The sequence below is a fragment of the Pelmatolapia mariae genome, linkage group LG9, assembly GCF_036321145.2.
Source record: "Pelmatolapia mariae isolate MD_Pm_ZW linkage group LG9, Pm_UMD_F_2, whole genome shotgun sequence".
NCBI lineage: Eukaryota > Metazoa > Chordata > Actinopteri > Cichliformes > Cichlidae > Pelmatolapia > Pelmatolapia mariae.
The window spans coordinates 27,074,983-27,091,971 of NC_086235.1; the positions used below are offsets into that span (position 1 = coordinate 27,074,983).

The 16,989-nt window shown below is 40.3% G+C and overlaps 1 non-coding gene across 1 annotated transcript; it reads right to left on the minus strand.

Annotated features, from left to right (window-relative positions):
* Positions 1 to 1,622: 1,622 nt before the first annotated feature.
* Positions 1,623 to 1,711, minus strand: trnat-agu (transfer RNA threonine (anticodon AGU)). Its single transcript is given in 2 exon segments — positions 1,623 to 1,658; positions 1,674 to 1,711. It is a non-coding gene; the product is annotated as a tRNA-Thr (tRNA).
* Between the last annotated feature and the right edge of the window lie 15,278 nt (positions 1,712 to 16,989).

Here is a 16,989-nt window from a genome sequence, read left to right on the forward strand (position 1 = left end):
GAATTCAATTTCTTATGTTCAGTAAGCTGAAAAACACTCACCTGTTTGTAGGTCAGTCCTGTCATCTCTTCCAACGATTTAATCTCTCTTGGCTCATGGTAATGTTTCAAATGAAACTGATGGACAAGAATATTTAACTGTCTCTCTGTGAACACCACCTGGGCCTTTCCTTTAGGTTTCTCTGGAGCAGTGCTGGGATCGTGCACAGTGGCAGTGATGTTACCATACTGGCTTCTTGGGACAGCAATAACCTGTTTCTGCTCTGAGACAGAGCTGGAAACAGCCTCAGAAGTATCACCGGTTTTGTTGCTCAGCTCCTTTTCAAGAGCACTCTCCACCCGTGTAGCGAGTTCTTCCAAGGGACGACTCCCTTCAAGGGAGACAGGGACATTTCTCCCATTGAAACTAGACCAACAAGACAAACAGTTAATTGTGTCATTTTCCCAAAGTCACACATCAGAGTAAAAAAAAAGAAAAGAAGAGTGTATGAGAGATTGTTTTGAAAGCTCAGAAAGTCATCCATTTCTGTGTTTGACTCTAGTTTTTATTCTAGGATTAATTCCCTAGAGATTGTGCACAGTGTGATGTAAAAAAGTAGAAGCTAAAAGCAAAAATAGTAATATAAAAATAGTATTTTATATTCAGTTCTGGATTTAACAGGCATCCAGTGGAGAAAAGTCAATATAAGAGAAAAATGCTCTGTCTTTCTGTTTCCTGCCAGGTTTTCTCTGAAGCTAAATGCTTTCCATGGAGTTTTTAGGACATCCTGACAGTAACAAATTACAGTAATCAACAGGGAGGCAGCAAAGTCTTAAACAACAAATGGGCTCATCTGGGATTTGAACATAAGAAACTGAAACTGGGGATCATCCCCAAAAACCAACAAGTCACAGGAAACAGCCACATTCTCCTTTTAAAAATCTCACATTTCAGTGCAACAGTTTCCAACAATGTTTCCTCTACTAAGTTTTAATATTACTCTAATTGATCTTTCTGCGTCACAAAATAAACTTTTAACATATTTTCAGGCGAGAAAGAAGCCGTATAAACTTCAAACATCTATTTGGTTTATCAAGACATCGCATATTTGCAAAAGTGCTCTGACATTTTCGGAGACGTCTGTTACCCAGTCATTATCGTGATGTGCTCGCGCCGATCCACATCACGTGGGTCTATACTTTCAGTTCTATTGTTCATATTTAACAAAATAAAAATGCAGACATAAGTGTACACATTAGTTTTGACTGCTAATGAAAATAGTTTTCTTTACAAATAACTCTCTCACTGAACTAACAGCCAATCCCTCAACAAGTTTGTGCTCTCTGCTCATATTGCCTTCATAATAAATCGTTTTGTGCTTTTTAAAGAACTTATTTTAACATTGCACTCAACAACAAACAAATCCCCCCTAACAACAAAAGTACCTTCAACGGCCAAATTGCATTATATTTCTTCAGGTCAATATACAGGCCGCAAGTTAGGAGTGAGGTAAGCGGAGAGAGTCCCAGGTATTTATACACCAGTGGGATGTGTCCCTTAAAGGAATCCAGGCACTCATCTTTCCAAGCTCCTTAGACGAACAGGCCCTGGATGACTGAAAACAGACAAAACCACTATCTTTTAGGCACTGCTGGGAGTTGAAGCCAGGATCTCCTGTTTTCTAGTTTAACATTTACTAGACAGGCACTTTAACCAACTAAGCCACAGTGCCACATACACTAGCACACAGATGAGTACCTGATGAACACTGAGAAAACCTCCAAACATCAAACCAATTTGAGTGTGATGGACCGAGCAGTGAAGGAAACTTAGGCACAGGTTAAAGTCCAAAAAAATGATTTTTTATTTAACCCAAAAAACATAATTGGTTAAATCATGCAAAAAGAATCAAAATCTTGGGCCCATAAAAGAGGTCAAACTAACAGAACTCTACTCAAAGTTGACAACACTACTGATAACTCAAACAAACTGACCTAACTTAACGAGACAAAGGGGAAACTTAAATAGTGGCTGATCAGCCCACAAAAAACACGAGAAGGGGTAAAACACACAAAGCCTAACTAAACCTAACATAATGAACTCCAATTCCCCCCCATGTGCGCACTTATTTTAGAATGCAGTGTTATGTGGATATGTGAATTAACTCTAAACCAAAACCAGTTATTTATTGTCCTGTAAATTAATTCCTATATTTAAAGAAAGACAAATGTGAATGCAATGTTACTTATAAGCCTCTACACTAACATGGTGGATATTACCACTGTGTGGCTGTAAGGGCAGCCATCACATTGAGCTTAAACAGAAACACATGAAAGGTAATCTTGTTTCTTTTATTAATCACCAAAAGTTGTCGCATAAAAAGAGACGGCGTGTGTCAAAGTCAGGGTGTTTTTGTTTTGCTAACTCTCCACGACACTCTAAACTTCAGGCTGCTCATCTACAGTCAGCCTCCTCCATTGCCCCTTGATGCCCACTCACACTAGTCAGCTTCTACGACAGCTGGGTGGGGTAACTGCAGAGTTACTCTAGTTTTGCATTTTCATTTTTTTCATTTTTTCATTTGTTTTTAATTAAGTTTAGTTTCACTTACTTTCTATTGTGAGTTTATGTATTTCAGTTTAGTTTAGAGAGCAAGAGAGTAATAATAACTAACTGAGGAAATAAAAGTAAAACCTTTCAAAGTGCTGCAGAGAAAGGAAAGAGTTCACTGCCTTAAATGATAAAAACTGGACTTCACCACTGCTCTAATTTGGCTGTCCAATTTAACATCACTGTCCAACTTAAAACCAAGGTCAGTAATAACAGGTTTAACATAAACTTCCAGGGGTCCCAAATCAACAGAGGAGGACTCACAAATGCCACTAGTTCCAAACGCCAACACCTCTGTTTTCTTATCATTAGAATTTAAGAAGTTTAAAGCCAACCGAACTTTAATGTCATCAAGACATGTCAAGAGAGGTTTTATGCCATCCTTCTGCTTTAGTGGCAAATACATTTAACAGTCATCAGTGGAACAAAGAAAAGAGATCCCATGCCTTTTAAGGATGAAACCCTAAGGCAATATATATACAGTAAAAAGAGCAGTGGCCCTAAAATTGACCCCTGTAGGACGCCACATGACAGAGAAGCAGACAATGATTTAGAAACGAGAAGGCTGACAGAGAAAGTTCTATTTGAAAATAAGACTAAACCAATTAAGTGCAGTGCCACCAATACCCACTAGATCATTTAATCGAGATATTAGAATTTTGTCGTTTACTGTGTCAAAGGCAGCAGTCAGGTCAAGCAAGACCAGAACAACGTGGTTACCAGAATAAAGACCTTTAAGAATGCAGATTCTGTGCTATAAAGGGTTTTAAATCCTGATTGAAAAACCTCAAGGATGCCATTACATCTATAAAATATTTCAGTTAACAAAAAACTATTTTCTCTAAAACTTGGAAAGAAAAGGCAGCTTTGAAATTGGTCTATAATTAGCTAAAACTGTGTGATCAAGGCCAGGTTTCTTAAGCAGTGGCTGCACTACTGCATGTTTGAAAATTGCAGGAACCACACCAGAGGACAGACTGCTGTTAATAATGTCAAGGACAGACTGACATTACTAGGAAAACTTTCTTTTAAAAATTGTGGAGGGAAAGGATCCTGGGGGGAACCTGCAGGGTTAATATGACACCCCGCATCCTCTGAAATGGAGAGAATCACAAGCTCAAACTGAGTAAAATCAGCAGTGCAAGGCACAGAGACAGAGGGGTCAGAGTCAGGAGCTGTGATAAGAGCCCTGGTGGTGCCGACCTTTTCAATAAAAGGTGATCATCATGTCTGGCGATTATACCTCAGCAGAGACTTTGTTTGGTGAATGACACAGGTCAGAAATAATAGAAACAGAAACAAACTTGGGAGTGACAGACGAGCAACCACACACACCAGCGCCATCTTGTTACCAGTCAGGTGTGAAGAACAGTTAGACCAAAGGTTCATTCAAGACTTTTTATGTGAAGGGAAGGATTTTAAACTGGATTCTGGATTTATCAGGGAGTCAGTTCAGCTAGATCTGTGTCAAGACGGCTGAGTGATCTAAGGTGCTGTGTTTAGCTTGGAGGTGTGGGTTTGAATCCCACTTCTAGCAATTTCTGCTTTTTTCTTCTTCTCGGTGTTCACATCTCCTCAGTCCTGAAATGGTCTGTCCAACAAGGCTAGGCAAGCGTCTGTACCGTCTCCGACAACTCAGGAAGTTAGCAGGTTTTTCCAGTGGTCCTCAGAACTTTCTATTCAGGCGCTGTGGAGAGCATCCTCACATGCCCCCACTCCCCTCATAGCATCCATAAGTGACTGAAACAGGACCTTATATCAATCTGTTCACACTACCCTGGTCGCATTACCGTTTACACTTCTCTGGTCACTCTGTTGAATTACTCTGTTTATATTACTCTGGTCACTTGTTTACTTGCACTGCTCTGTCAATACGTTGCTGTGCTAATATGGCACAAGACACTTTAACATTCCATTTGCACAATGTACATTTTCAGATTTTTGATTTAAAATTTCCAGACTTTTAAAATTAATTTACTTATTGTATATAATGTATTTTTGTGCGCAGTCAAAGGAGCAGTTCAGGAGACATTTCACTGTGTTTTGTACTCGTATGACTATGCATGTGACAAATAAAAAATCTTGAGTCTTGAACGTTATGCTCTCTCTTTCTAGGCCCTGCCAGTACTCTCGCTCCAGCATTTTCGATCAGCTGAAGGCTTTTGAGGGAGTTTTTATGACATCTGAAAAATAGCAAATTACAGTTGCCCAGGACTTCCATGAACAGTTCAACAGCAAAGCCCCAAATACCAAACAGGCTCATCAGGGATTTGAACCCAGGACCACTTACACCCAAAGTAAAAAGGGAAAAGCTTCCTTAAGCATTTTCCAGGTCACGGCGGAGGTGTGCTTGCAGGCCGAGGAGGAGTGAGGTGCTGAGGCTGCTCCTGCTGCTCTCCAGCAAACCCCAGGTGGCTGCTCTCAAACCTGCCCACAGCAAAGAGGAGCAGCTTCAACTACACATGTTTCAGAGATTGTTACAAATAAGCTTTCGTCTAATTTTCAGATGATCGCTTTTCATTTTAAATTAAGAACCAATTTAGGTGGGTTATTTAGAGCTTCCAATGAGGTGCATGTGTTTAGATCATGGCGGACAAAAAAAGAGTACCTGAAGAAAAACCCCTGCAACATGGAGCATGCACCCACCTGCAATCAACACAGTTGCATGAGCATATAGTCATACAGGTGAGCATGACAGCGTCAAGCTTCATAACCAGAAACCTTACACCACAAGTTAAGTCAAATTTTGACCCTAAAATCTGAATTTTGCAGTGAAAATCATCACATAATTTTCATCTGTAATATTTTATTTCACTTGGTACATAAGTTACATGTGTGCATAATGCACTGAAAGAGATTCCTTTGTGGTACTGAAGTACTAATGTTTACTGATGTTTATTTTTGGCCCTTTTGTGTATCAGTAAAAACTGATGTGTGGTTTTCCACATGCATTTGGTTAATGTCGTGTCAGAGAGTTACACATTTATAATATATGATACATAACTGTGTATTGTAGTAGTTTTGTGTACAAGTTTGAATTGAATTCTCTTCCATCCATCCATCCATCCATTCACTGCCGCTTATCCTTTTCAGGGTCGCGGGGGGCGCTGGAGCCTATCCCAGCTGTCATAGAGCGAGAGGCGGGGTACACCCTGGACAGGTCGCCAGTCTGTCGCAGGGCTAACACACAGGGACAGACAACCATTCACACTCACATTCACTCGCACATTCACACCTAGTGGCAATTTGGGTTTTCCAATTAACCTATCCCCACAAGAACAAGAATTCTCTTATTTAATCTAAAATAAAACTCTGTGTTATCTTGTTAGGCCAACATGAATAACAAATAATTATCTTAGAAAAACTTGTTGGAGAATTCAAATGGTAAAAAATAAGAACAAGGCCAATGACATCATTCATATCAGATCTCTTAGCTGTCTTTGTATGAGGTACTGCGGGAACATGTGTGACTTGCAGCTGCAGAGATTCTTTCAAATGGAGCCTAAACAACATGTGGCAGCTGAGAGGCTCTGTAGACAACAAGTGGGCTCGTCCGGGATTTGAACTTGGGACCGCTCATACCCAAAGCGAGAAGCATACCCCTAGACCAACGAGCCACACAAACATTTCACCAAGTCTTTTTACACAAAGTCACACATCAGAGCAACTAGATGAAGAAGAATGTGTGAAAGATTGTCTTGAATGCTCAGAGAATCATCTGTTTGTGTGCGTGATTCTAGATTTTATTCTAGGATTAATTCCGTAGAGATTTATTGGATATACTGTAAGGACACATTCACAACTGTAGGTATATGATTCCCTCATCTTGTCCGTGTGGTCCTGGGTTCAAATTCCTAACAAGTTCCTGAAGTGACAAGCTTCAGCTATAAAGCATTCACACTCCACTGATTGCATCAGAAAGCAACTTGGGATTTGGTATCTTGTCCAAGGATATTTGGCTTGCAGACTGGAGCAGCCAGGGATCAAACCACAAACTTTTAGATCAAAAGCTGACTTGTGCTAAATCCGGCACGACAGCCACCCCAGGATAAGCCATGTTAGCCATCCAAGATAAAATGGCATTGAGTTATAGTTGTTATTGATTGTTACATGGAAGACAAAGTAAATGTTGAATCCATCTCGTGTCCTGTGTCTTCTAAAGCTGTAATTTTACCTCCAAAGTTCATCAGCAAATAGTTTGCATGTCTGTAATTCGAGCCCATTAATTCAACCAAAAAGCTGTGCTGTCATACAGAGCCAAGTACCCTCCTGGGAAATTATAGCTAATGTCACACATGAATCTGATGAGACAGCTATGATTTCTGGACTCACAGCAAATAATCCTGAATCAATTTATACCACCTTATCAATCCGTACATAACCACACTGAAACATTTTGTGTTTAGTTAATTAAAATACTTTGAAATCTCCAGTTGTAACTGAAGAAAAGTGAGACCAGCCCTGGCCCAGTTCTCTGTTTTTTTGTTTTGCTTTGAAATAGTTTGAACCATAAAAAAATACAGAAGTGACAAATGAAAAAACATATTTACAATCCAGAGCCAGAGTAGCAGTTTTCAGTAGCACAGTTATTAACTCAAAATTTTTTAAAAAGTAAGTCAACATTTTGATTTATGGATACTTACAAGTCTGTTTCCAGACTTGTAAGTACATTGGATCAGGTGACCCTGAATCCTCCTCCCTTAGTTATGCTGTAGACTGATGGCAGGTAATCTTCTTCAGTGACTTTCCTCACTCACTATGTGTTAATAGACCTCTCTGCACTGAATCATACTTGTTATTAATCTCTGTCTCTCTTCCACAGCATGTCTTTTGTCCTCTCTTCCTTCTCTCACCCAACCGATCGCGGCAGATGGCCCCGCCCCTCTCTGACCCTGGTTCTGCTGGAGTCTTTCTGTTAAAAGGGAGTTTTTCCTTCTCACTGTCGCCAAAGTGCTTGCTCATAGGGGGTCATATAATTGTTGAGTTCTTCTCTGTATGTATAATTGTAGGGTCTGCGTTACAATGTAAAGCGCCTTGAGGCAACTGTTGTTGTGATTTGATGCTGTATAAATAAAATTGAACTGAACTGAAATAATGATGCATTCGCAGTGTGTGAGAGAAAAAAAGCTCACAGTGAATTAATGCAGGCAGCTTAATATTTCCATGACAGTTTATACTCGATGATTACGATAAAGCTCGTGATGCACTGAGTATATTTGATATATCGCCCAAAGAGAAATAGTAATCTACTATAACACATTTCCAGTAATTTCCCTGTGTTCAAACTTTGAGGACAAAGATGAGTCTGAGAATAGAGACAGGGCAAACAAGGTCTGTGCCATTAGGCTCCAACTTGAAGTCTGTCTGGATGCATAGGTCTCCATTGGATCACCAAAGAGGAGACAAGGCCAACTTAGTGCACAACATCCAGGATTATTTTCATTTCTGTTTTTCTGCATGAATACTGATTTTACATACTTGGATAAATCATCTCTTTTTTGCCTCCAAGCTATACAAAATGCAGCGGCCAGACTACTAACACGTTCTAGCGAGCTCACGTTACTTAAGTTTTATATTGTTTAAATTGGTTCCCACTAGCTTGTCTGTTCTGGGTGATCGTAGCTCAAGCGTTTGCCTTGTAATCAGAAGGTTGCCAGTTCGAGCCCCGGCAACAACAATTTCGGTCGTTGTGTCCTTGGGCAAGACACTTCACCTGTTGCCTACTGGGGTTGGTCAGAGGGCCTGGCGGCAGTAGTATCCGGCAGCCTCGCCTCTGTCAGTGCACCCCAGGGCAGCTGTGGCTACAATGTAGCTTGCCATCACCAGTGTGTGGACGACTGAATGTAGTGTAAAGTGCTTTGGGGTCCTTAGGGACTAAGTAAAGCGCTATACAAATACAGGCCATCGATTTCAGAATTCATTTTAAAATTCTTGTTTTCTAGCACTAAATGGCCAGGCCCCAGATTATTTATCCAAGCTTTTTACAAATTACACTGCTGCTCGTTGTCTCCGCTCACAGACTCAGAGTTTGTTGGTTGTTCCCCTTAGACTAATACACACACTAATATACTAATCCATGAAATTAAGGGAAATTATTAAAGTGAGACTGTACTTTAACATTTATTTTCAATCAATTATTCAGTTAAGGTAAATTATTCTTGAACTGGTTCCTGTTATCCAACTCAAACCTGTCAACTCATCTTATCACTTGGAAAAATGTAAAATAAAAGTTACTTTGAGTTATTAAATTCAACTTTTCTGAAGTATTGCTAAATGCTCATTTCCATCAGTAATCTTTCTAAACAACACTAAAGCTGAATAAGAACCTGAAACATGCTGGATTTATTGAATCATTTATTGAATCATTTGCCCATGTAGGTGAAGGATGAGGCTAAACTTGTCCAGGCTGAACTGAAGAAGCACCAGAATCCTTCCAGAAAAGCCAAAATACTTTCTCTTCTTTTTCAGGCTCAGTTCTGCAGCTGTTTGTTTTGTACTATGAGGTGTTTATATTTCTGTCTCTGCACTTTCTTTGTCTCAGCATGTTCTCATTTTTTAGTTGTAAGTTGTCTTGCATGGCTTCTAATTCCTGATGTCTCCTCTGCATTTCTTCAAATACGTCTTTTTGTGTTTTTTCTTTTTCTTCTTTTCTTCTTCTCTTCTTGCATTTCACCATTTGTGTATTGGACTTTGTTATACATTCCATGCAAATGTGTATTTTTGTTCACCATTTCTTGCTTTCTGAGCTGCATTTCTGTGCATTTTTTCTCCAGCTGTTGTTTCTCTTCCTTGAGTTCAATGTTTTTGTCCATTACTTTGCTATAAAACACTTGCAGGTTTGCATTTTTCTTCTTGAAGTCGTGGAGAACATCCTGCATCTCTCTTTGTGTCTCTTCCAGTTGTTCCTTCTCTTCCAACATTTGTGTGTTTCTCCTGAGTGCTTCATCAAACATTACTTTCAGGCTGTCAGAGTTATATTGGTGGATTGTTATTTATGCTTAGAAACATATCATCATATATGCTTAGAAGTAGGGATGGGTATCGTTTAGGTTTTATCCGATACCGGTGCCAAACCGGTACTTTTGAAACGGTGCCGGTGCTTAAACGGTGCTCAAACCGGTGCTTAAAGAATGGAGAACACAAAATTGGTCCAAAAACCTCTCATGTTCAGCTGTATTTTTTTTGTAAAAAGATAACAATGTTAGCCTTTTCTGCAGCTATAGGGCATATATGGTATCATTCTTGGCTGGAAGCAGTGCTTAATCAATGGAAAAAACACAAACTTTGTCCAAAAACCTCTCATGTTTAGCTGTTTCCCACTTTTTCTTTGGTCATTTTAGCCTTTTTGGCCAGGGTGAAGGGAGTATCTGCCATCAAACAAGAAGACAGCCACATGTAACTACGACGGTGTTTGCTAGTTCACCTTACATGCATTAATGTAATAACGTGGTTAGCCTACTCAACGTAAATTAGACACAAACAACATTAAGCTACTCAAGAACGGCTGCTGCTGCCATCATCATCCGTCATCATTTCTGCTACACTGGCAGGGCTAGGGACCAGGACTCTCCTCTTCGGGTTCTTGGGGGATGTTGCTAACTCCGGGTCCGATAACAGGCACCACACCCGCAGTAGATGTGCTCGGTGTGAGGTCTCGCAGCAAGCTATCAAATACGGCGCATTTCTCGGCTTTAAAAAAAACGCTATGCGTCGCCAGGTGTTTCATCGGATTTGAGGTGTTACCTCCTTTGACAGTATCACAGTATCACCTTAAAGCACTTGTTGCAGGCTGCTGAGTTTGCATCTTTTGCTGCGAAGTACAGCCAGACTTTTGACCGCTTCGCCTTGGGCGTTTTTAATCTGTAGCTCTGCTCTAAAAGAACGTACGTACCTGGACCCGCCTACTATCCTCGGAAACGTAAAATGATTGGCTAGAATTGGCTCAGGAAAAAAAAAGCACCGAAATAAAGCACCGAAATGTGCGCTGCTTTTCGGTCTGGTTACTACCGTTTATGTCAGAACCGGTGCCATGATGGCACCGGACACCGGTACCCATCCCTACTTAGAAGTATATAATCGATTGTATAATGATAGAATGTCTGATCCTCAGTAGTCTGCAAGGACTCTGTGTGCATTCCAGGGTGCTCTGGCATACACACACATCCTAAGGTCATGAGAGAGGTCGTACCTTCACTTTCTGATTTAAAGTATAGGAGGACACCTACTCTGTATCTGTTTAAGTATAAGAGCCCCTGGACCGCTGGACTCCTACCACCAGCTCTTTAAGGAAGCTTTCATAGGATCACGTCTTGACCCACATTCACACACACACACACACACACACACACACACACACACACACACACACACACACACACACACACACATGTCTGGTTTGCTATCCTCGTGGGGACATCCCATTGACATAATGCTTTCCCTAGCCCCTTACCCTAACCCTAACCATTAAAAATGAATGCCTAACCCTAACCCTTACCCTAAACCTAACCATAACCTAATTGTAACCCTGACAGTAAAACCGCATTTTGAGTGTGAAAATTGCTTTCAACCCCGAGGGGACCTGGATTTTGGTCCCCACGGTGCAGAAAGTCCCCACCAGGATAGTAAAAGTCAGATTTTGGTCCCCACCAGGATAGTACGAACCCGTACACACACACACACACACACACACACACACACACACACATATTCACATACACACACGCATACATAAACACACACAGACAAGGTACTGACTGAGAGTGACTGGGGTTCGAGTGGCAGGAACAGCGCTCGTCTCAGTCATCTCCCGCGTGCACGAGATCACACAATGAGTTCTGCCTGGTGTCCCATGCTTTGCTAGCTGCAGTAGGTTGTCTCTGATTGTTCCAGCAATAGGTTTGTGCCTAGACAGACCTATCACAGCCCTTCATGGTTTTTCTCCATATCTTCAAGCTTGCACTCCAACTGTTGGTGCATTGCGTCCTGCTGCTCCTTTTTTTGCACCATTTGTGTATTTCGTGCGATCGCTTCGTCCAACATGACTCGCAAGCCTTCAATATTTTTCTCTGTGACTTTGAGCTTGCATTGCAACTAAATTTTAATTCAAAAGCTATACGAAACTGGCTAATTGCTAGAAAATGCTAATGCTCCCCACTCATATGCAAAGGGTTAAGGCCAATGTGTGACCCACCTGCCACTGGGACAGAAACTGAATAATAAGCAGTGAAATGAGGTCAGAGTAATGAGTAATATCACAAACTAACCACCTGCTATTACCAGTTTTAATTCACTCTTTATATAAATAAATAATTTTTTGTAAGTACGTATTTGTAATTATCATACTGAATTTCTGTTATTACTTCATCTGAACTGCAGCACCACCACTGTGAGGTTTTTTTTTCTTTGTTTTTTGTTTTACCAAAGGAAACAATCATTCTCTGTGGGGGAAAAACTCACTGGTGGATCCTCACCTGTCCGCTTTTGGTTCAAACCTCATTTTTTGTTGTCTTCTTGGGAGAAGTATTATGTCTGTGTTAAATATACAAGTTGTGGCTATTTGCAGCCATTCCCCAACTCTCTGTGAATGGTACTCATGGCCATTGATCAGTGGTCTTTGATCAGTGGGTTTTGGTCAGTGGTTGTTGATCAATGGTCATGAGAATTTGCATAATTATGATTAAGGAACTGACCTCCCAGCCCATTGTTCCTTCAGTGGGCTGGTTTCAGTCATTATGCAAATGTACTGTTTTATAAGATTGGGGAAACCTGCAGTCAGCTGAGACTGAAGAAGTCACTTGGATGAGTGATGAAACGTTTCTCCCACAAAACGCTACGTCCAGATGAACAGAATCAACTTTTGGAGATTGTGGCTATTTTATTAAGATTTGATTGTTAAAATTCACTTTGACAAATTAAGGATTTGCTGACAGCTGAAAATCCAAATATGTATCAGATTATACACGTGACATAAGGAAACTAATCTGAAGTGAGATCAGCACTTAGTTAATTTAAATGTTTGCATAAAATGTGATTTGTTGTATTACCATTATTGTAGAAAACAGTACAAATAGAATAATCTGAATTGTGGTGGGTGAACATGGGTCTTCAACAACACATATCCATATCTCCACAAAGTTGCTTTAAAATGTTTATATACTTCTGCTTCACCAGTACCCTGTGACACAGGGCTGATCTCAAAGAGAGGAAATGGCGTCGGCCCCCACATGCTACAAAATGTGTCATCCTTAATAACGTGTGGAAACAATGGTTTCTCCCCTCACATACAAGTGCATAAGCACTGGCATTGTCACAAGTGCTTGTCTTTCCTAAACAAGTGTTTTCATTTATGCTTCTTTACTGAAAAGATTTTTCTAACTTTTGTATTTAACATAATGTATTAGTCAGGACATATTTTTGTTATGATCAAATTATTTGGAATGTAAACACTTTTTGTTCAGTCACTTTCATTTAGTTAACTCTTAACACATAACAGCTTTTTACATAAACATGATCAAAATGAACAAACCTAGTTCAGTGTCTCAGCCGGGGCTGTAGAGATTAAACTGAATCTTCCATGGTTGGTTGCATGTTTAAGATTTCAGGTTCAACTGCCAGCAGGACATTCAGGAGAACCATTGAAATGGTGCATGCAAGGCTTGTCCCTGCATCTGTGTTCTGGCCAAACAGAGAGCAGCGTCAGGTGTCGATGCCCAAATTATTAAGATGTTCTTTGTAGATGCGCCTGTATTATTGACTGCTTTAAATTTTTCATTGAAAACCTAAAGGCCAGAAAGCGAGGTCAGAAACATACTGCGATTGCAAACGTTGTACAATGAAACATTCAAATGGTGTCACACTAGGGAGAGTTTCTTTTCTATCAAAAGGTTGGGCTGGTAGAACATCTGACAAACACTTGATTGAACAAAGTGGGTTTTTTGGACTGCCTCAGCCCGACTGACGTAAACGGCAGCGAGACAGAGCGAGCGATCAAGTGAGAGAGAGAGAGAGAGAGAGAGCGAGTTTTGAGATGTTATTTCCATTGTTGGGACTAACGCGTTATTAAGTAACGCGTTACAATAACTACGTTATTATTTTGGTAACGAGCACGGTAACTAGTTATTATGCCAATACCAGGAACGCGTTACTCGTTACTGGGATTTAGATAGGCTCGTTATTCGTTACTTCGTGTGGTGGATATCGCGGAGCTTCCGCCGGTCCGCGTGTCAGGTGAACCGAACTTCAGGTAAGAAGTTATGACCTGCAGTCTATCTGGGTCAGATATAAACCAAGTTTAGGTGGAGTTTATTTTCGGTATGCTGACATTTTCGTACTGCGTGCTAGCTAGCATGACAGAGTTTCTATACAGCTGGGTGGGTGCTATGTTACTGATGTTGAACTTTATTTTGTTCATAAGGTTAATTATTAGAGTTGCCAACCGTCCCCTAGAAAACAGAATCATCTGGTATTCAGAGAAAATATTACGTGTTTCGTACTGAGGTGAAAAGGAACACAGTCTGTCCCGGACTTCAGCTACAATGAAAAAGACACAAAGCTGGAGCTGCACAGCTGCTTCTTCTTCTCTCACTCTCTCCTGTTTCTACTTCAATCACGAAACTGATCAATGATCAGCTGATCGGCTTTTCTCTCTTGTTTATTTATCGCCCACTTTGCGCCAGAAAGAGGAAACCAGCGGATGTCGCGTTAAACAACAGCAGCACGTTTAAGCTTGATCAGCTGTTGTTAGAATTTATTTAATAGTAATTTCTAGTATCAGCTGATGTTTGCTGGAGCCACAGCTGTAAAGCTGCTGGTCATGATATCAGTTTGGTTATCTGGTGAGAGGGAAACATGAAGATGAAAACCAGGAGATGTCCTTACTGAATCATCAGAGCTGAACAGGTGATGGAGAAACAGGTTTACCTTTTAGGTCACATGAATGAGTTGAAGGGAAGTTATGAGCTGTTTCTGAGAGACAAATAACACCAGCATCCTTTTATACGTAGCTGACAGCTGGTAACTGTGCAGGGGCGGGTCTAGCAAAGTTTTGCCAGGGGGCCAGGTAGGGCATTAACAGGGAAAGGGGGGGACAAGGAAATACTTTTCTTTATTATTCTCATTTAAAATGTCTCGCTTTTAAAAAAATAATTATCTGAGTCTTACAACAAACAATTGATAGATTGATACATATATACCATCAGAACAGTGTACATCACTGTCACAACAGTGTTTGTTTTCATTCAAAGGCTTTATGATTTTTCCTATAATGGTGGGCTCTAGTCAAAATGCCCAGGACGATTTTTTTGTCCCAGTCCAGCCCTGTATGCAGCTCATCTGCAGTCTGGTGTTACCTACATCTTCCTATTCAGAAGGCAGAATTTCCAAGTTCTGAGTACAATCAAAAGCACCATGACTGCAGTTTTTGTGTTGGATGTAAAAAGCAGGCTAGAATCATGGCGGTGGTCAACGACGGTCCAGGCGTGGGATTTCTCTCGTGGAAATGTGCACATTATTTTTTCCTTTCTATTGGTAGGTGGCACAGTGCACTTGTGGCAAGTAAGCAAGCTAAAAGACTGGCAATCTTGCTGGGTATCCAGTTACAGAAGCAATACATTAACAAGAGAATTCTGAGTAAAACCAAAGTTACTTTCCCTAGTAACTAGTTACTTTGAAAGTAACGAGTAACTTGAAGTAACCGAGTTACTTTTGTAGAGAAGTAACTAGTAATGTAACTAGGTTACTAATTTAAAGTAACTTACCCAACACTGGTTATTTGTGACATTTAGCGCACAGTTGGTGTGTTGTGTTAACTTGTGTAGTTAGTGTGTTGTGTTGTGTAGTCGTTGTTTGTTTTGTGTGTCAGTGAGGGCACTAGTGAATGTCACACAGGCAGAATGCAGTGTGAACACTGTCTCCAGGTGGGAAACAGGAGTGATACACCTCCTGCTGTCAGGCCTGCAGGGTTTCTCCCTGTGATGTTCTTCTCTGTCTTGTGGTAGACAATATTTTTTTTCTTACTATCACAAATAATTTGTGGGGCATCTTATTGTGACACATGATTGTTCTCTCATTTTAGTTAAGTAGTATTTTTAAATGGCTGTACAAGAAAAAAAAGAACACCAGATGCACTGGCTCCATTTTTAGATGACTAGTTGTATAAAACTTTATTATTTACAAACTTTTTGCATAATTTTTAAAAATTTACAATTTATATTTGCATTTCAAGTTATGAAAATAATTTATTAAACTTGTTTGTATCTTTTACAGTAAAAAGAAAATATAACTACTACTAGGATTTTATGTGTTTGTGTGATTTCAGACCAGCTGTGTTAATACAGTTTGTCAATGAAAAAATAACTGTAAATTCGGACATGTGAGGTTGTGCTGAAAAGAATGACGCCAAGAAAGACAAGGTGAAAAAAACAAAACAAAAACAATCAAAAGTAGTCAAAAATGGCCAATTATATTTTGGACCTCAAAATATTAACCCAACAAATCATGAAAAATTAGCTTTAAATTATTGTTTGTGACAGTGCATATTTCTGACAGTAGTAGTATTAAGTAACAATTTCATTGTTTTTCTAACAAAAACAGTGTGAAACTTAAGTTAGACTTGTGTTTGGAAATGAGCCCCCGCCCAGTGTAGCTTTCTGGATTTTATACTTATTGGTTACATATTTATTTATTATAAAGGCTATATAGCACATAAAATACAAATTCACACATTTTATGTAACTGAAATGTTTAATTATGTGGGCTATAGAAAATAGTTAAGTTATAGACCATATTTATATGAAACATATACTTAATGCATATTAACCATATGTAACACCTGCATATGTGTTTAAAACAAGGCTTTGATTTTGCCACCCCATTTGATTTCCATGCCACCCTAGGAACATTTCTCTAGATCCGAACCTGGACCTGTCCTGGACCAGCAACACCAAATCAGTGACAAAAAGAGTTCAGCAGCGACTGCATTTCAAGAGACGACTGAAGAAGGTGCACATCCCCAAACCCATCTTTAACACCTTCTACAGAGGTACCATGCAGAGCATCCTAACCCACTGCATCACAGTCTGGAATGGAAACTGCCACGCGTCCAACCGCAGAGCCCTCCAGAGGATTGTGTGGACCGCTGAGCGTGTTATTGGCAGCTCTCTACCCAGTCTACAGGATATTTACACCTCACTGGGAAAGCCACTAGCATCATGGCTGACCCGCATCACCCTTCCCATCAACTGTTTACCACCCTTCCATCCAGAAGCCGACTCTGCGTCCTCAGGAGCAGGTCGGCAAGATTGTGCAATAGCATTTTCCCCCAAAGCAGTCTGGCTCCTGAACACCATGGTTCCCTCCTCCGCACTGAACTTCTCCACACACTTGGACTACATAACACTCTCC